The following is a 22,169-nucleotide window of genomic DNA, read 5'->3' as shown; positions in this document are numbered from 1 at the left end:
CATGTAGTCTTCATGTATTCTGTATTTTTGTTGCTATGTAAATAAAATCTTTTCTTCCATGAGATATTTTTCAGATGTTTCTAAATAGAAACTCCGTCAAATTTTACATAAAATATATAATCCCGTCAGATAAATTTCAGATTTACTTAACGATTATGATAGTTTGACAAAATCACTTAGTGTCCTTTCCCATTTCCCTAAGTTACTTTTCAAAATACTATTCATTCTCCTCAAGCTGCTGATCCCACCTCTTTATACCATGTTTTATTCCACCCTATACAGGCTCTATTTTGTTTCAATTTCCTATTCGTTTTGTATTTCTCAGTTGTCTTTAAACTTCTCACTTTTCTGTTATCTCTACTGGACATACGTGATCCCTTTGAGACCCATCCATTGCTCGTATCCATCTTGCAAATTCCTGCTAACCTTTAAGGAACAACTTGAATTTAATTTCTTCTCTGTTACCCTTCCTAACCCTGGAGCCAGGCAGAGTTAGAGCAACTGGCTCATCGCTTCATTCTAGTGTATATCATGTTGCATATAGTTATCTGTCTTTCTAGTTAAATATATATCCAGCAACAATTCAGTAACTTTTTCATATGAGAAGCTGAACAAGCACTGGCTGAGTGAAAGTTGAATATTAATTTAATGAATACTTTTTATTGTTACAAAAATCCTGCAATATTTAATTTTTGTTAAATATCTAGAAATTATGACATGAATATTAAATACTTATTCTGAATTTCTTGGGATTCTGCAGATTGAAAAAAAAATGCTGCTATGTTCAAAATAAGTCAACAGCTGATTACTAACAACTGTAGAATATCTTGAAGCTAACCTTTCCTTAAAAAGAAAGATACTTATCTGTAATTTTTGCCCACTGTGGAAACTATAGATTTTTGTGTGCAAAGGCATTTATTTTTCATGGAAAAAATAACTTCATTTAACATGGTTAAAAAACAAAATCAAAGCTAGAATTTGTATTTACAGTTATTGCCTCAAACCTTAATCAAAAGCAACAGAGATTTTTGTTTTGTAATTTTAAGGCGAAGGTGTATGGCAAATCAAATAAATGTTTGATCATTCCATTTGCTTACACTGAATACATGAGGCCTTTTGATGTTTAGTACATAAGCTAACAGATTTGCCAATCATGGAAGCAAAGGGGTCGGATAAAAGCTAAAGCATCAAATAGAATCTTAAATTTACTTTTAAAATATATATTACCTTAAAGAATCCAGATTCATAAAAAATACACATGGTGCCTTTCTTGTTCTTTTCCAAAATCATATTCAGCTATGTAATATATTGTTAACAAACAGGATAGTTTTATTTCCAGACTATCACCCAAAATAAGATTCACCTGTGGCCTTTTAAACATGCATATCTGAGTGAGTGTTTCACCTGAAACCTACCCGATCAGACTTTTTGTTTTCAAAGTTTGGCACACAATGCCCTAGAGGTGCCCCATCACCAATGGCAAACATTGGCAAATGGTTTCTTTAACATTTGATAATCACAATTGACCTTTGATATGGTGGTTTGTCACTGTATTTTATTTGAGGCTAATGTTATCCATGAATCTCCAGTTACAGAACCTTTACTTTGTTAAAATTATCACGAAAAAGCCTGAGTATCAAATAAGAAGTTTGAACAGCCGTCTCGAGGTCAAGGAAATAACATTAATTATGAAAGTACCTAACAGTATTTGGGCTCATACTAAAAGTCACGTTTACATATTCCAATAACCTGATTATTAGCTAGTAGTATGTCAATTTTTAAGATGAAGAAATGATGCAAGGTGACTAATGTCATATAGCTATTAAGAGCCTGTGCTGGGATTTGATCCTGAAGATTTGAACTCCAGAATCTACATTGTTCACCATCAATTGTCATGTATTAAATCCAGCCCCAGGGAGATAATGTTAGTTGCAGATATGTGATGATTTTATTTTTCTCTTCAGCTTGATAGCTGACTCTGTTTTTGGTTCTTATTATTATTTGTGTACCTATGGAGGTGATAACAATGATAATGAATTCACCCTGATGATACAGATACTTAAGGAGAAAATAGAAAGACCTTTATACTAGATCATTCAGTTAATTTTGTTTATAACAGAGATGGTTACTAACAGAGGGAAAGAGGAAGCCCTGTATATATGTATAAAAGGAAATAGGTGGTAAAAACTTCCAAGTCTGATACAGTGGTCAGAAATCTCTCCTATTGCTTTTGTTATTACGCTATTTAATGCATGTGTTTCTTCACTTGTGCGTTGAAAAGGAATTGAGTAGATGAAATTTTTGAGCTTCTCATGGGTATACTAGATGTAGTGGTCTTTTTTCTCTTGGATACTATAAAGAGAAGGATAAAATGATAGCAAACGTGCACAAAATAAGTCACTAGCTCCACTGAAAATGCAATTTATTCTGTTTTCATGAGATATGTCACTATTTTAGCTGTTCTTCTTATGCTTATAAATGCACAGAATAATTTCTAAACAATACAACTTAAATATTTTCACACAAAATTGGAACATTTTCTTTGTTCCTCTGTTGATTAAACATCCAGTCAGAAGCAAGTGCTGACCTATAAAGGTAAGAAACGTCATCTGCAGTAGAGGAACAGACACGCTGAATAGATTATGTGATTCTTCACAAAACGCCCCATGCTGCCTACATCACAGTCAGAAATCTTTCATTTTGGTCTTATATAAATATTCTAAATGGCCAGTACTTGATTTTTTTTAAGGAGCCCAATTATTCTTGAATAACAGCTGTGCAAGCTGTGAAGTAAGTAAATTAATCTTTTGAGCTTTTGGTAAAAGTGCAAGATCTTACAGTCAGCATGGAATATATATGGTTTTGTTCGTTGCTATAACATCCATGTGCTCTGGTCCGTTTTAAGCAATGTTAAAAATGTGGTTATATTCCAAATTGGCTTTATGTCTTTTTCCCTTCAGCATCCATGTAAAATGAGCCTCTTATTTCGTGGAAATCTTCTTGTATTCTATGCTTTAGCTCAAGAAAAATAAAGAGCTTATCTATCATTGGAAGTTGGCGTATCGAGAGTAGATGAAAGGCCGGCTGGCTCCAATTTTACCACACGCATCATTAAAATATTTGCTAGCTACAGAAACTTTTCCAGCAATCCTCTACTACTGGTTCACATACTGATCTGACATGTTAAAGCCGTTCATGGCTGGAGCTGCCAAAGCCCTCCGCAGACATATGCAATGTACACCAAGGATTACATCACCCGCCACTGAAGGGCAGCCACCTCCCTGATGAGACACAGACAACTGTGCATTTAATGGGGCATAGCAACTATGTGCAATAGGTATGATTTTCAGTCTGAGAGCTCAGGAAAGGAACTCAAGTTTAGAATAAATGTAAGCAATAAAATGAAATTGTTAGGATGCTTGAAGAAATAGTTTGATATACTTTTTTTGGTAGTGGCAATTCTTGGATCATAAAAGTTACAAATTTTACCAAAGTGATGTTTAATTCGTTAAAAAATTTAAAAAAATCACGCCAACTTTCATATAAGAATAAATGCAGGGAATAAAGAGACAGTGAGAGGGGAAGAAAGGAGGCTAGAAATTTTATCTCATACATTAATTTCAGCACACACTTGATATCATTCTCACACAGTATAGTAAACTTTTCCTGACATCACAGTGAGTCACAGACAAGAACTATCCAGATAATCTATTGGAAAGCTGAAAATGTGTTTAGGTAGGAAACATAACAACTTTAGTTTAGTAATCATGAATAACTGTTTTTTGGAGTTATTTTTCCACCTTTTTAATGAATGACCTCAGTTCACATAAAATGTTCCAATTTTATGTGAAAATAAGTTGTATTGTTTAGAAATTATTCTGTGCATTTATAAGCATAAGAAGAACTGCTAAAATAGTGACATCTCTTATGAAAACAGAATAAATTGCATTTTCAATGGAGCTAGTGACTGATTTTGTGAACATTTGCTATCATTTTATCCTTCTCTTTATAGTATCCAAGAGAAAAAAGGCCACTACATCTAGTATACCCAAGAAAATAATGACCTCCCAGCTTTATTGAGGTATAATTAACAAAAATTGTGTATGTTTCTGGTGTTAAATGTGATGCTTTGATATATAGGCCAAAAATAAAGTTAAGAGTTCTCCCCTCCCCAGCCATCTGAATGGACTCCCTCCTCTAGGCCAGGGCACTCCAAAGTTAACCTGAAAAACTGACTCAGACCGTGATGGGAAGCAAGGGGTCAGACATGCTTCATTATTCCCTCCTCCCTTTTGGAATACAGAGAAAGCTGACCATGTTTAACATCAACGCAGACCATAAGTCTGGTAATAAACATTTATAATCTATCCTCTCTGAAGCCTGCTATCTGGCGGCTTCATCTGCATAATAAAAGTTTGTTTCCCACAACCTGTTATTGCAACCCAGACACTCCTTTCTATTGATAATAACTCTTTCAACCAATTGCCAATCAGAACATTTTTAAATCTACCTATAACCTGGAAGCCCCTTCTTCAAGTTGTCCTACCTTTCTGGACTGAAGCACTGTATATCTTAAATGTATTTGATTGATGTCTTCTGTCTCCCTAAAATATATAAAACCAAGCTGTGCCTCAACTACCTTGGGCACATACTCTCAGGGTCTCTTGAAAGCTGTGTAACAGGCCTTGATCACTCACAATTCACTCAGAATAAATCTCTTCAAATATTTCAAAGAGTTTTTAAAAATACTTAAAATATTTTAAAGCTCAAAAATTCCATCCACTCAATTCCTTTTCAACCTACAAGTAAAGAAACACATACATTAAATAGCATAACAACAAAATTTATAGGACAGATTTCTGACTGCTCTATCAGACTTGGAAATTTTCACCACCTATTTACTTTTATACGTACATACAGGGCTTCCCTTTTACCTCTGTTATTAACCATCTCTGCTATAAACATAATTAACTGGAGGATCTAGCATAAAGATCTTTCTATTTTATCCTTAAGTATCTGTATCATCTGGGTGAATTTATTGTCATTGTTATTACCTCTGTAGACACACAAATAATAATAAGAACAAAAAGCAGAGTCAATATCAAGCTAAAGAGAAATGAAAAATCATTACATATCCACAACTAATATGAGACTTTTTAAAATATTTGAAGACATTTATTCTGAGCCAAATAGGAGTGACCATGGCCCATGGTATATATGACAGATATATGTATATATTGTGAAATGATTAACACGATCAAACTAATTACCGTATCAATCAGCACACACAGTTATGACTTTTTAGTATGTGTGATGAAAACATTGAAGCTACACTCTCTTACCGATTTTCAAGTGTATAATACAGTATATTATTAACTATAGTCACCAGGCTGAACAGTAGATCTCTAGCATGTATTCATCCTATCAAACTGAAACTTTATACCTTTTGATGAACATCTCCTCATTCCACCACTTACCCCACAAGCCCCAGGCTACCACCATTCTACTCTCTACTTCTGTGAGTTTTTCAGATTCCACATACAGATGAGATCATGCAGTGCTTGTCTTCTTTGACCTGGCTTACTTTATTTCACTTTTCATAGTGTCTTCCAGGTTCACCTGTGTTGTCACAAATGACAGGATTTCCTTCTTTTTAAAGGCTGAATAGTATTTCATTGTGTATATATACCCATTTTCTTTACCCATTCATCTATCCATGTTAATTCCATATCTTGGCTATTGTGAATAATGCTGCAAAAAACATGGGTGTGCAGTCGTCTCTTTGACATACTCTTCTGTGGTGAGCAGCTATATGCAAACATACTTCCAAAGGTCAAGGGAACTGAGAGGCCAAATAAAGAGTGTGAAAAGTACAGTTTCTCAGAAAGAAACATTTAATAGGGACTTAGGAACAGAAGCCATATCTTGGGTGGCCATGAGACAGTAGACCCCTCATCTCTCCCTCCAGAAAATATCCTTTATAAATTTTTTTGGTAAAGCATGCACCATGTCAGACTTTCTTGCATAATGTGTGAACTCTGAGGAGGTTAGATAAGCATTTTCACGAGGGGCTATCTATGGTACAGGCACTTTTTTGCAGAGTTTATTTTTTAAAGGTTATCTGTGCTGTGGACATTGTTTAAAGACCTTGCTGCAGTACACAGGAATGAAATGGTTTGACTTTGTGTCCCCACCCAAATCTCATCTCAAATTGTAATCCTTACGTGTCGAGAGAGGGACCTGGTGGGAAGTGATTGGATCATGGAAGCGGTTTCCCCTATGTTGTTATCACGTTAGTGAGGGAGTTCTCATGACATCTACTGGTTTTAAAAGTGGCAGTTTCCTCTGAGCACTCTCTCTCTCTCTGCTGCCACCTTGTGAAGGAGGTGCCTGCTTCTCCATTACCTTCCACCATGATTGGAAGTTTCCTGAGGCCTTCCTGACCATGTGGACCTGTGAGTCAATTAAGCCTCTTTTGTTTATAAATTACTCAGTCTCAGATAGTGTCTTTTTAGCAGTGTAACAACTAATACAGAAAATTGGTACCAGGAGTAAGGCACTGCTATAAACATAACCTGAAAATGTGGAAGTGACTTTGGAACTAGGTAACAGGCAGAGGTTGGAATAGTTTGGAGGGCTCACAAGAAGACAGAACGATGTGGGAAAGTTTAGAACTTCCTAGAGACTTGTTGGATGGTTTTGACCAAAATGTTGGTAGTGATATGGACAGTGAAGTCCAGGCTGAGGAGGTCTCAGATGGAGATGAGGAACTTATTGGGAACTGGAGTAAGGGTCATTCATGCTGTGCTTTAGCAAAGAGACTGGCAGTATTTTGCTCCAGCCCTGGAGATCTGTGGAACTTTGAACTTGAGAGAGATGATTTAGGGTATCCGGTTTAAAAAATTTCTAAGCAGCAAAGCATTCAAGAGGTGACATAGCTTATAATGAAAATGTTCAGTTATGTGAGTTCATAGAGATTGTTTGAAATTGGATCTTACATTTAACAAGGAAGCAAAGAATATATGCTCGGAAAATTTACAACCTGACTATGTGGTAGAAAAGGAAAACTCATTTTCTGAGGAGGAATTCAAGCCAGCTAAAGAAATTTGCATAAGTAACAAGGAGCTGAATGTTAATATCCAAGACAATGAACAAAACTTCTCCAGAGCACGTCAGAGACCTTCACAGCAGCCCCCCCATCACAAGCCTGGAGGAGTAGGAGGGAAAAATGTCTTCCTGGGCCAGGCCCAGGGTGCTGCTGCTCTGTGCAGCTTTGGGACTTGGTGTTCTGTGTCCCAGTCACTCCAGCTCCAGCTGTAGCTAAAAGGGGCCAAGATACAGCTCAGGCCATTGGTTCAGAGGCAAGGAAACCAACCCTTGGTTTCCATGTGGTGTTGGGCCTGCAGGTACAGAGGAGACAAGAGTTGAGGCTTGGGCACGTCTGCTTAGATTTCAGAAGATGTATGGAAATGCCAGGCAGATATCTGCTGCAGGGGCAGAGTCCTCTTGGAAAACCTCTGCTAGGGTAGTGCAGAAGGAAAATGGGTTGGATCCCCCACACAGACTCCCCACTGGGGCACTGCCTAGTGGATCTATGAGAAAAGGGCTACCATCCTCTAGATCCTAGAATGATAGATCTGCCAACAGCTTGTACAGTGCACCTGGAAAAGCAGCAGGCATTCAATGCCAATCTGGGAAAGCAGCCACAGGGGCTGTACCCTGCTGAGCCATAGGGGCAGATCTGTCCAATGTCATGGGGGCCCACCCCTTGCATCAGCATGCCCTGGATGTGAGGCATGAAGTCTAAGAGATTACTTTGGATCTTTGAGATTTAATGAATGCCCTGTCAGTTTTCAAACTTGCATGGGGCGCTTGGCCCCTTTGTTTTAGCCAATTTCTCCCTTTGGGAATAGGAACATTTATCCAATGCCTGTACAGTCACTGTATCTTGCTTGTTTTCTGATTTTGCAGGCTCACAGGGGAAAAGGGCTTGCCTTATCTCAGATAAGATTTTGGACTTGGACTTTTGAGTTACTGCTGGAATAAGTTAAGACTTTGGAGGACTGTAGAAAAGGCATGATTGGTTTTGAAATGTGAAAAGGACATGAGATTTGGGAGGAGACAGGGACTGAATTATATAGTTTGGCTCTTTGTCCCCCCACAAACCTCATCTCAAATTGTAATATATAACCGCTTATCAGATGTGTCATATGAAAATTTGTTTTCCTATTGCATGGGTTATCTCTACACTCTGTCGATTATTTCTTTTTCCTTGAAGAAGCTTTTTTAGTTTGATCCAAACCCCTTTGTCTCTTCTTACCTTTGTTGTCTGTAGTTTGGGATCATATCCAAAAAATCTGTTTCAAAGGCAAAGTCAAGAAGATTTTTCCTCATGTTTTCTTCTAGTAGTTTTTCAGTTTTGCATCTTATGTTTAAGTTTTTAATGCATTTTGAGTTAATTTTTGTATCTAGTGCAAGATAAGAATCCAGTTTCATTCTTATGCATGTGTGGTGATTTTTTTCCTAGTTGGGTCTTAAAATCTCTCTCTGGAGAGTGGCCATAAGCCAAGACAGACACTTTCTAGAATTGCCCTGATAAAAAGAAAAGTTAGGGTCATGTGCATCGATTAGGTGAGACACAGGGAAGGCAGCACAACGAAGCATAAAATAACAGGAGTAGTTACAGATTCCAGGAAGAAGAGGGTTGCGCATAAAATCTGATAGAAGTCAGGAGATGGCAGTGAACTCAACTAGCAAGTTTGGGCAGAGAGAGAGAGAAAGAGAGAGAGAGAGGGACAGAGAGAGAGAGAGAGACCCCAAAAAGTAGGGCATTATCCAAGGAGGTTTCTCACAGAAAGTTCTAATTGTTGAGTTTGGAGAAAGCAGGCATGAATTCTCTGGAGTCATCCTGACAGAGATATCATCACTGCAGCATATCCGTGCAGTCTATGTGGAGTGAAGAGTTCAGTGGGGTGACTGAAGTCACTCTTATATGGCCGATCCATAGGGATTAGGTCACCAGTAGACAATTGCTTACAGCAAATATCTTGGTCTACCTCCTTGAAGAACTGGGAGGTGAAGAGCTGGAAACCATTAAAGGTAAATAAGCCTTACTTTTGATGTGAGAAAGTCCATCTTATATTTATAATAGAAGACAATGCAACATAAAATTATAAGGATTTACTAGGATATGAATATCCAGTTTTCTCAACACCATTGACTGAAGTCTTTTCTTTCTCTATTGTGTGTTCTTGGCTCCTTTGTCTAAAATCAATTGAACAAAAACACATGGGTTTATTTCTGGGCTCTCCATTCTCTTCCATTTGTCTGTAGTCTGTTTTGAAGCCAGTACCATGCTATTTTGATTACTATAGATTTTACTATATTTTGAAGTTAGGTAGTGTGTTTCCTCCAAGATTTGTTCTTCTTGATAAAAACTGCTTTGGCTATTTAAGTTTTTTGTTGTTATTGTTGTTGTTGTTTGGTTCTATAAGAATTGTTTGTTTTTCATTTGTTTGAAAAATGTCATTCGAATTTTCATAGGGATTGCACTGAATCTGTAGATCCCTTTGGGTGTTATAAACATTTTGACAACATTGATTCTTCTGACTGATGAACACAGAACATCTTCTAACTTATTTGTGTCTTCTTTAATTTTTTTCAACAATGTTTTATAGTTCTAAGTATGCAGATCTTTCAGTCCCTTAGTTACATTTATTCCTAAGTATATGATTCTTTTTGATGCTATCACTCATGAGATTGCTTTCTTAATTCCTTTTTCAGATAACTCATTGCTTGTGTATATAATCACAACTGATTTTTGTATGTCGAATTTGTATCCTGCAGTTTTGCTAAATTTATTTAGTAAGTTATAACAGGTTTTTTTGTAGTCTTTAGGTTTCCTATATATAAGATCATGCCAGTTGAGCTAGTTGATAATAAGGATACACTTCTCACAAAAAAGCAATGCTTTAGTAGCTGTATCTGTAGAAGAGTTTTACTATTTGCACAATGGGCACACTTTTTATAAACAACATTATTTATGATCTTTAAGTCAACATTATTGCCTACTTTGAAACCAAGCACTATTCTTCTGTGCTATTGTGCAATAAGAAGTAGATTTGCATTTAGGATTTGAGGAGGTTTTTTAACCTCTTTGAATCTCACTTTTCTCATTTTCCAATTGAGAAAAAAGAAAAATTTTTTTGAAAGAGTGTTGTAAAGATTAACACTAATGCGTGCAACCTATGAAATGTAGCTGTTGGCACTCTGTGGTCCCCCACTAAGAAAGATATTCCCATTATCATTAACAGGACTCATTCTAGTGTTCATTCTTTGTTTACTCTCAGGGACCCTAAGCAAAGATACGATGATTCATTTATAGGATATATTTTTGACTTTTCTAAAATACTCTGAAATGATCAGTTGATTAGATCGAGCCCCTCCAATTACACTGTATCTGATGTAAATTTTCCCAATTTGCAGTGTTTGATATAATAAGAATAACATAACTGTTAAATAATACAGTCAGTGGAATTATATGTTTTGGAGTACATAGTTATGCAGTGAAATCTTGCATATATAAAAGTGATTTCTCAAAAATTTTTACATTTTGCAGTCGAAGATAAGTTGTGACATCAAAAAGAAGCCTCATGTTCACTTTCTACCTCATTGCTCACTGGCCTATCACAGACGTATTTCCCAAGTTTCCCCTGGAGAAATGAGGCATAGATCATTGGCTAAAGAGAATGAATAATGATTCTTAATAATAGACTCTTGAAAGCACAATGATAAGTCTTAGAAGTATAGAAGAACATTTTATTTAAATTGTATTTTTCTGTAAGGTACAATTTTCTTTTGCCCTAAGTTTTAGTGAATTCCTTAATGATTTCTAGTATAATGACAGAGGAAAAAAAGAAATCTAAATATTACCTTTTGATAATCTGACCAGTTTCTCTACATTTTGAATATATTCTTTTCTTGTTTACCATTATATTTAATTGCTTAATTTTTAAATTATTCTATTTCTTATCAAGTAGTTTATGCGCATATGAACTTGGGTTCTTACAACTTCATTAATGTTTTCCATTGATGAAGTCTTTCCAGCTGTGACACTTACCTTTACAATGTTCTATGTCTTCTTTGTCATTTGTTTCTTTTCTCACAAGTAGCAAAATTTTCTGATAATTACTAAAACTATTTACTCTTATTTGTTTCCCTGCTGAAGCCTCAGAGGAAAATGATTTTACTTATATTCATTCATAGATCATCGAAACTCTAACTTTCGTCTTGGGGCAGTAATCTATTTTTAATCTTAAAAAATAAGTAAAGTTATCTCGCTTACTGGGTAAGGCTGGATCATGACGCAAGAAAATCTAAATTTGTGACATCTTGGTTCAGGAAACAGTCAATTGCTTCGTTCTTCATTCCTGTCTTTACTACGCTGTGGCTGAGAGGCCCAGCAATTAATTTTGAAGAGATGTTGAAATTTCACATAATTGTGGTTTCCTTGTCCATCAGTCTTTCCTTTCTTTCTGTCCAGGGACCACTGCACATTCTCTCTTTCATCATTCTCTGCAGCGACCGAGGGACAAATGACTGATTACATTTTAGCAAGCTGGTTCCTGCATTTCTGGAACCACTAAATACTCCAGTTAAGTGACAGACAGTCACCACATTTTTTATCTTCATTTTGCTGATGTGGGAGCCCTCTCCGTGTGTCCTATGAATAGTTCAGCATCCTCAGGAGTGAGTCTCATTTCTGTAATGCTTCATATGTCATCCACCCATTGTCACACACATGGCTCCAATTTTAGTACTTTATTTCTAGTTGGCCCAACAATTTAGTTTATTTTTCCCTGATTGTATCAATTTATTTTAAGTCTCCTATTTCTGTGTTTGGATTTCAACCTCTGTCATTCCCACACCCTTTGGGTGGGTAATTTTGTTTCTCTATCAAAATATTTGATCTGATTCCCCCCTGTACTTTTTATCCTCATCTGGGTTTCATCTTAAGATTTCTTTTTTTTTATGCCTACAAAGTATTTTGAATGCCTCATAAACATCAACAGGCTCTTTTTGAACGAGCCATTTTGAAGTAGGCTTTCAGGTTTTCACATCACAGTAACTCCTTGTAAAAATTCATAGCCCTTGTAATGTGTCCTTGGACTAGGGAGGAGTACTTTGGTCAGTTTGTCAGAGCAGGTTGCCAACAATGGCCACTCTTATATTCTACCATAATAAAGTTCACCCTTCTCTACATGGATGCTCACAAAACAGAGAAAGGGGAAAAAAGTAAGACTGAGACTAATAAAGAGACCAAGAATAGCCTGATCTCTCTTTAATCTTTGGACTCTGTCTTTCAAAATCCTGATCCAGAAATATCTTTGACCCAGAGGAGATTTTTTTTAAAAGCCATAATCCATTCTGACTTCAAATATAACTTAAAAGTTCTGAATAATATGGAAGACAATATTCTGTTTGCTTGAGTGTAATAAATAAGACTAATAGTATTCTACTAACTGCTGCTGATGATGACAATGGTACTTACTGAGTTGTCAATACATGTAGGTTTTAGGATGAAAACTGGTTTGTTTGTTTGTTTTTTTTGAGATGGAGTTTTGCTCTCGTTGCCCAGGCTGGAGTGCAATGGCATGATCTCGGCTCACCCAACCTCCGCCTCCCGGGTTCAAGCGATTCTCCTGCCTCAGCCCCCGAGAAGCTGGGATTACAGGCACGCAACAACATGCCCGGCTAATTTTGTGTTTTTAGTAGAGATGAGGTTTCTCCATGTTAGTCAGGCTGGTCTCGAACTCCCAACCTCAGGTGATCCACCCACCTTGGCCTCCCAAAGTGCTGGGATTAGAGGCGTGAGCCACTGTGCCCAGCCTGAAAACTGTTAAGATATAAACACGTGTAAGTTTGCCAGAAAGAGAATAGTAAACTAAAGAGAGAGAGAGAGGTAGAAAAATTAAGACAGAGCCTGTTGAAAGCATCTAGGAAAAAGCCAACAAATTGAACTGGAGTAGTGGAAATGCAGGTAGAAAGAAGTGGAAGAATAGAGTGACAGCTAATGGAGGACCAATAGGGCTTCTGAAGGGATAAGACTTAGAAAGAAGAAAGTAGCGTTATATAACTCTGAAGTTTTGCATCTTAGAGATTTGGTGAATCAGTGAACTCATTAACTATAACAGAGACTGAATATGTAAGAGTCATAGGGTGAGGGGGGATGAGTAATAAGATTAGTGTTTAATTGTTGTATTTATAAAGTCTATAGCAGTGGATCTCAACTGGGAGCAATGCTGCCCCTTATCTTCAGAAAGGGAACATTTGTCAATGTTGGGAGACATTTTTGGTTGTTATAACTCAGGGTGCAGCGATACTGGTATCTAACGAGTCACAAGATAGTGGTTTCCAGGAATGCTGCCAAACATTTCACAATGCACAGAACAGCTCTTGCAACAATGAATTATCCTGCCCAAAATATCAATAGCACCAAGATGGAGAAACCCTATAGAGACAAATATAGAACAAAAATTATTTGTTAAAACACTTGAATTAATTAGGTCCATATCAAAGGGTGAATTAAAAAGTTTATTATAAGCAATAGAAAAATGGTGTTATTCATGAGAACATGTTTTCATGAGAGAAGAACAGACTGGTTGTTCTCTCTGAGCACATGAAGTACTTTTCTTCTTTCCATTCTTACAGTACTTTATTAAGCACCTAGTTCAAGTCCTTTTGTTTTCTCCTATGACTAGTTATATTACAACCCAGTCTATTACATTTTCAATTTCTTATGTGAAACAGATTTGTAATTCAGATATTTATCCCTTCAATTTCTAGTATGTCACTTATTTCTACACACAGAGTAGGCATGCAAAAACACATGCAGGATTCAACACCTCTTCCTCAGCCTGGTAAGTGAATCAAGCTGCATTATTCTGCAAGTGTCTGCATAAGGTACATTCAAGGATAATTGTTAAAAACACGTAAAATTATGACTCTCATACAGAAATAAAATGAACACTGGTTAGGGATTTTTATTAAATTCATTAATTAAGGGAACTGGACGGACACTATAATTGATTCAAAAAGGAAGTCAAAGAAGCAAAAATTTACATGGAGAAAAGACTGTTGAAGTAAAAGAACAAATAGATGGCAACTAGTTTTTCCATGCGGGCAGGGGAAGATAAGTCACCTGAGTCTCCACTGGGCAAAATAGGTTTGCATGAAAATACGTACTTTGTTTTGGTCTCAGTTATTCACAAATTACAAAATAGCCCCCTGAGAATGACGTCAGTTAACCCCCAAATTTTTTGTAGACAATTCATAGTGATCCCTTGCAGCACACTTTTTGTATAGTTATAATTATGTATTCTCATAAGTAACTAAACCTTTTAGATTAAAAAAAGTTTGCAGAAGAGAATAACCATTTGTTATATTTTAATCTATTATGTTTTTTCCCTTTAATTCTGTCTTTTAATGCCATTGCAATCTTGTTTAATAGAGAATTACTTTAAAAATTGTAAAATGCTACTTCAAGTTTTGATTTTTATGTAATAGCTTATAGTATTATTTAAAATACCACTATTGAGTGATGTGGTTTCCTTTTATTTGACAAAAATTATTTAATGGCACGTGAAGACTAGGTTGTTACTCATTTCCTCAGAAAATATTTTCTGAGAAAAAAATTATATTAGATATTAAAAAGTACTGGAATATTACATGTATATGTTTGTATAGTACTACTATCAATCCTTATCTGTGCTTCCCATTATGTAAATAATAATTTTGAAATAGATAAAATTAGTGGACTAAACAATAAGATTACAATGAAAAATATATTCTATGTAGTTTCTTGAAACACTGTAAGTTCTAGAATAAGCTTCAGCATATTTTTTTCTATGACGTTCCCAATTATTTTTTAGCCTGACAGTTTTATTCATTGCTTAAATTAATTTCCAGTTTCTCAGATTGTCAGGCGAAGCTCAGATCCTACTGTTTACTCCAATAGTAATTTCCTCCAGATTTTGTTTTCTAAGCCAGGGACCACACAAAAGCTTTATTCAATTCTTTTTTCAAAACTCTGGCACTTGCAAATTTTAGTTTAAAAATTCCTTTCCAAGCTTTGTATTATATCTCCCTGAACAGTAATACTTCCTTTACTTCCCACATTATGCTTTTATTCTTGAGAATAAACCAAAAGCACTGGGAAGATTATATGTGGGCTTAAAAAATATATATCTCCTTTATTTCAAGGGGTGCCAAACCCTTTTAGGTGATTATACTAGTTTATGATCCAAGCCCTTAAGATAAGTAAGTTTAAAAAATAAAGAAAAGAAGCAGCATTGAAAGAGACTGTTACTTAAACCGAATTGTTCAAAAGTCTCCAATGACTGAAATATTTTGCAAAGATGATAAGAATGGCCATGACAATAAAGTTCAATTTATTGAATACCTCTCATATACCAGAAACTATTATAAGTGCTTCACATGCAGTATGTGATTAAACCTTCATGTGATCAGAAATTAACCTCCGTTTTTTATACTCATTACTCATTCTTGTATGCAACTGGGATGGCATTCTATACTTTTGTCCTTCCAGTTAGGGTACACATGTAACAAAGAAGATTCAGTGCACTACTTTTGAATTTTAAATAGATATTTAAATTCTTAGCACACATTTTGTATGAAAGTAAATGTCTGGAGGAGCTTTATTCTCCTTAAAATAAAAAATTCAGAGCCTGGAATGACTGAAGGCATAAAATTTATGTCACAAACAGTAGGCATTGAAGAACACATGGTCAATAATAGCCAATCTTTCTCTCTATTGAGTGAGAAAGACGAAACGCACCACACAGTAAGGAGATGATTTTACCAGGCTATTGCTATAAGGAGGAAGTTAATTAATGAAGGACATCTTAAATAAAAAGAAGGAGGCTTGGGATTTTATAAAGGCAGTAAAACAAGGGAGGCATGAATAAAGGTGAAGGTTGGTCTTATCTGGGAATATTTCTTTGCTGTAACTTTTTCTGGAAAAGAACAGGAGAAAGGAATTTATTAACCTTTGCTGCTTTCTAAAAACATAGATAAAGTTCAACATTATCACCACATTTGAAAAATGTCCTATGAGCCGGATTAAGAGGTAGAGTCAGAGAACGGAAGAGTTAAATGCTGGTAGGGCTATTGTGGAGGCCCTTTGTAACTGAATCTCACACACACTCATCACACACCATTAGTTCAAAATCCAAATTTGAAATCTAGGAAATATGGGAGACAGAGATGAGCGTGAAGATCTGAAGCAAGGGAGATGTGTATCATTGGTGAGTGTAGCAACAGGATGGAAATCTATCATCCCATCTTCCCACTTCTCTTCGTCTTTCCCATTCCCATCCCCAACTCCTGCAGGGCTGAATGTCAATAGAATGCATGTGCAACACAGAATGTCTGTTTAGAAAAGACTAGACACTGCCCCAGCAGCATCAGTGTGCTTCCATAGAGGTGCAGTAGGGGTGCAATTTCCTGGCCAATGGTAGACAGAAATCTGGTCTCAATTCAACAATTTACACTGTGCATCTTGCCCACTTCTTGCTATTGTTGTGAGAGCCTTTGGAGGAATCAGCAGCCTCTGGCCTCTTCCTCATACTTCTTAAGGACATAAATTGCATTTATCTTGGTTTGTCAGCATACCACTAATGTTCAATGAATTTATCTAAAGAATACAAAGCTCAAGACATCTGTGAGAATATCTATGACTCACTTAGATCATGGTTTCTCAATTTTGGCAATATTGACATTTGGGGCAGGATGATTCTTTGTTGTGGGAGATGAGAAGTTTTAGGTTCTTTCAAATATCTCTGACTTCTACCCATGAGATGCTAACCCCAGTTGTCATAATCAAAAATAACTTCTTACCTTATTGCCAAAATGTCCTTTGTGGATAAAATTACTCTTGACTGGTCGAACACCATTGTCTTAAACCATGACTTGCCCTTCAAGGTGATTTGTTTAGACATAAGCATGAAACACCATTCTGGCCAACAAGAACGAAGGAGATTCTTCTCAAGGGACTTTATTTTTGTCTTTGGCTGCTCTAGCTACCATAATAAAATACATAGAATGGGTGGCTTAAACAACAAACTTATTTTCTCACCAATTCTGGAGGTGGAAAGTTATGATTGTTAATTTTAGGTATCAATTTGTCTAGATTAAGGGATACCTAGATAGCTGATGAAGCATTATTTCTGAGTGTGTCTTTCAGGGAGTTTCCAGAGGAGATTGGCATGTGAGTGGGTGGACTGAGTGGGGAAGATCTGCCTTTGACTTAGGTGGGAACCATCCAACTGGCTGGTGGCCCAGCTGGAAAACCCTTATTCTCCTGCCCTTGGATATCAGAACTCCAGGTTCTTTGGCTTTTGAACTCTAGGACTTAAATCAGCAGCCCCCTGGGCTCTCAGGCCTTTGATCTCAGATTAAAGTTATGCCATTAGGTTCTCAATCCCAGGTTCTGAGGCTTTTGGACTTGGATGGAGTCATGCTACCAGCTTCCTTCGTTCTTCAGCTTGCAGGCAACCTATTGTTGGACTTAGCCTCCATAATCTTGTGAACCAATTCTGCTAAAAAAATCACCTCTCATAGATTTATAGCTACATCTTTTTCTATATATATATATTTGTATCTGTATCTATCCTACTGGTCTATCTCTCTGGAGAACCCTAAGTAATATAGAAGTCCAAGATCTAGGTGCTAGTTGATTCACTTTCTTGTGAGAGCTTTCACATAGCAGCCTCCTTCTAACTATGTCCTCATATAAGGGAGAGAAAGGAAAGAGAAAGCAGTCTTCCTTTTCTCATAATGACTTTAATCCTATTGGATTAGGGCCCACCCTTATGATCTCATTAAACCATAATTACTTTCTAAAGACCCATCTCCGATAGGGTTATACTGGGAGTTAGGGCTTCAGCATATGAATTCACAGAGGAAGAGCATTCAGTCTGTAGAACTTTCTGAAAAGGTTCCCTCCCCACCCCTGACCTGTTTTATAAGGAATCACTGTTCCCTGTTCCCTCTTTTTATTATGGGCATATGAGGAGTTGATTCATGGATCTACTCTATTTAAACTACCTTGAGGGAAGTATTAATATCTAACTCCCTGATGATGAGGATTGAGGGGTAGAAACGTTTTTTAATATATCTGCCCAGAATAAATTCATTTCAACACACTGCCACTTGCATATTCTCTAAGTTTGTCTTCTAATTTGCTCTGGCTCTCTAAGCAGTGACTGAGCTATCACTTTCAATGTACATTGTTCAACAAAAGATTAAAACACCACAGCGATGGTTGAGTGTCCTTCAAAGGCTTGGTTTTAGGGTTGTCTGTAGAAAACTCAATTCATGGTTTGTTCTGTTTGCCTGCAGAAAATAATATTCATTCTGTCTCTATCCAGTAATGAAGAGAGGAGGGGGGTCTTTATCTGGAAGGGATACAAGGTATTACCTGTATCTTTTCAAAGAGAGACCCAGAATAGATTCCTTTTTTTTTTTTTTTGAAGGATCATTATACTTTATCTTGCCATAAAGGGGAGAAAATGAAAGGAAATTCATATAAGAAGTTGGGAATACTCTAGAAGCTCCAGGTTTTTCATATAGAAAAAGGTTGAGATGAAGATTTGCTGGGCAGCATGTCAAGAAAGGGTATCAAAATCATCTTGACGTTGCAGTGTTGTATCAAAGTCATCTTGAGGGCAGGTTGAGCCAGGAAGGACCACCTTAGGCAAGCCTACATGAAGACACAGAAGTAAGACTGTAGGGCTAGACAACAGACTTAACACTAGCATGGCAACTTGAGAATTTTTCTATTGACACAACAATTTAGTGAGAGAGTCTCACTACCTGAGCTTCAAGACCTCACAGGCTCACTTGTCTTATCATTAGATGAAGATGACTTCCTGCCTTGCCCCAGGATGATCTTGAGGTCAAGATCTGACTACTGTAAACCTAGCATTTTGCATATGTATTTTTGTGCATGTTGGTGCAGGTTTATAATCATTAGTTTTCTACTGAGCAAAGTGTGTCTCTCTTTTTAAATGATCGTGACTTCCTTGAGGGAAAGAATTCTCTCTTTTCTTTTTATGTCCTCTGTACTTAGTAGAGCTAATGAACAATTAAATCTTTCTGGAGGCAAAATGAGAAACCATTCGGTGTAGCAGCGACTTTCTATCAGATTACTAGATAGACAAAAGTACCAAATTCTAGCCAACTTTATTATTTGGAAGAATGAGAATACAAATTTCATAAATGATTATGATCACCTTGGCCACCACTGTATCCCTGGTAATGTGACTAGTGCCTGGCAGGTAGGCAGATGTCACTCAGTGAATATTTGATAGGTAAATTGAAGAGTGACTGGATTTACTTCTATCCTTTACCTATGACTACTAAACATGAGCTATTTTAATTTATTTGTAAATTGTTTCCATTTTTTTGCGAGTTAAACTTGCCTATGAATTCAATTCAGCTTCTTCTAGTTCTCCTTGTTTGCCAATCAACAAAAACATTTGAAAATTGTCTGTAATGAAAACTTCATGCATTCTGAATCAATGAAGGCAAAACACTGAGGGGATCTGAATTCTGGATCAAAGGAAAATGCAAAAAGAAGAATAGTTTACTAATCCAAAACTGAACCCTAAGGTAAAACATTAACTCTCTGCCTGCTGCTTTAATTGGTGAAGTGAGCAGATAATCAATATGGAGGACTGTTGAGAGCAGGGCATGCATTTCAGTGCCGATCAATACCAGACCTGCCTTCAGGGGAGAGAGACTCCCTCTAAAGCTATGCCACCTGCTCCTAAAATCACTTCAAAAGGAAAGGAGGGAGGTTTTCTTCACATAATATAAAGCTGACTTCTGAAATGGTATATATATTTGAAAAAAAAAACCAATAATTTACCCTAGGCATCCTATTGGATGCATTTTATGTAGAGGGTTTCCACAAAGCTATATACATGAACAACAAGGTAGAAAATGTTGTCCTTGATTTAATTTATAAAATCTTTAAAGTTATTTCGGCAGTTTAGAGTTGTGAGAAATGACAAAATAAAATAATACTACATGCTTGTTTAACCCTTAATACTGTTTAATCCTTTTTTGCCATATATTATCACAGCTTGCTTCTTGAGAGTTGACCAGGCAAATATGGTGAGTTTGATCAGACAGGGATTGTTATTCCCATTTGACAGATAAGAGGATAAGCGATTTTTATAGAGATTATTGAGCTAAAATTTTAGAGTTAAAACAGAAAGATTATGTTTTCTGCCTATATTAGAAAATAAGAGGAGTCACAACACAGTAATACCAACTTTAACAAAAAGAAACTAGAAAAAGAAAAGCAAATAAAAGTATAGAAGGTAGAAAAAATGAATAACAAAGTTCAGGAAAGAAATCGGTGAAGTAGGGACATAAATCATTGAGAAAAACAAGAGATTAAAAAGGTGAATCTTTGAGATGATCAATAATATTGATAAACCTCTAGCCAAATTATCAGGAAAAAAAGAGCAAAGACACAAATTAACAAAATCAGGAATGAGAGCGGTGACATTACCACACATTCTACAGCTATTAAAAGGATAATATGTGAGCACCGTGAACAATGCTATGCCAGTAAATTTGACAAGCTAGATTAAAATGGACAAATTCCTTGGAAACCTGAAAATATGAAAGCTTACTCAACCAGAGCTAGAAAACCTGAAGTCCACTATGTATTAATAAAAAAAAGAAAACTGGCAATACTATCTAAAAATCTCACAAAGAAATATTAGTCTTAGATGGTTTTACTGGTAAATTCCACCAAACACGTAAGGAATAAATAATATACAAGTTCTGTGCAAATTCTTCTAGAATATTTCAGAGAAAGCAACACTTTCAATTTATTTCTAATATGTTATACAGAAATTAGACAAAAACATTATAATAAAACTATGGACCAATAACATTCATAAGCATAAATGCAAACAATTTAAACAAAATATTATTAGCATATACAATTATGGAGGCTGGAAAGTCCAAGTTCGAGGCTCTGGCAGGTGAGGGCCTGGTCTCTGTTTCCAAGATGGGGCTATGTTGCTGAACTTTTTAGGAGGTAGGAAAGCTGTGTCCTCGCACGCGGAAGGCAGAGGGGCAAGAGAACCAAAAGCTGCCTGAAGCAGCCTTTCCTATGAGGACCTGAATCTCACTAATGCAGGGGCAGACATCATGGCCTAATCACCTCTTAAATGCCCCACTTCTTTTTTTTTATTATTATACTTTAAGTTCTAGGGTACATGTGAACAACGTGCAGTTTTGTTACATATGTATACATGTGCCATGTTGGTGTGCTGCACCCAGTAACTCATCATTTACATTAGGTATATCTCTTAATGCTTTCCCTCCCTGCTTCTCCTACCCCACAACAGGCCCCGGTGTGTGATGTTCTGCTTCCTGTGTCCAAGTGTTCTCACTGTTCAATTCCCACCTATGAGTGGGAACATGTGGTGTTTGGTTTTTTGTTCTTGTGATAGTTTGCTGAGAATGATGGTTTCCAGCTTCATCCATGTCCCTACAAAGGACATGAACTCATCATTTTTTATGGCTGCATAGTATTCCATGGTGTATATGTGCCACATTTTCTTAATCCAGTCTATCATTGATGGACATTTGGGTTGATTCCAAGTCTTTACTATTGTGAATAGTGCTGCAATAAACATACTTGTGCACGTGCCTTTATAGCAGCATGATTTATAATCCTTTGGGTATATTACCCAGTAATGGGATGGCTGGATCAAATGGTATTTCTAGTTCTAGATCCTTGAGGAATTGCCACACTGTCTTCCACAATGGTTGAACTAGTTTACAGTCCCACCAACAGTGTAAAAGTGTTCCTATTTCTCCACATCCTCCACTTCTTAATGCTATCATATTGGCCATTAAGTTTCAGCACCTGAATTTTGAAGGGGATATATTCAAACTATAGGAATATACTTATGATATATATTATAACTAAGTGAAGTTTGTCCAAGAAATGTAAAATTGGTTTAATATTTTAAAATGAATCAATGCAATTCACCAAATTAACAACTCAAAAAGAAAATAAATGATTACTTCAATAGACACAGAAAAAGCACTTGACAAAA

The sequence above is a fragment of the Nomascus leucogenys genome, chromosome 22a, assembly GCF_006542625.1.
Source record: "Nomascus leucogenys isolate Asia chromosome 22a, Asia_NLE_v1, whole genome shotgun sequence".
Classification (NCBI taxonomy): Eukaryota; Metazoa; Chordata; class Mammalia; order Primates; family Hylobatidae; genus Nomascus; species Nomascus leucogenys.
This window is presented reverse-complemented; position numbering follows the sequence as displayed.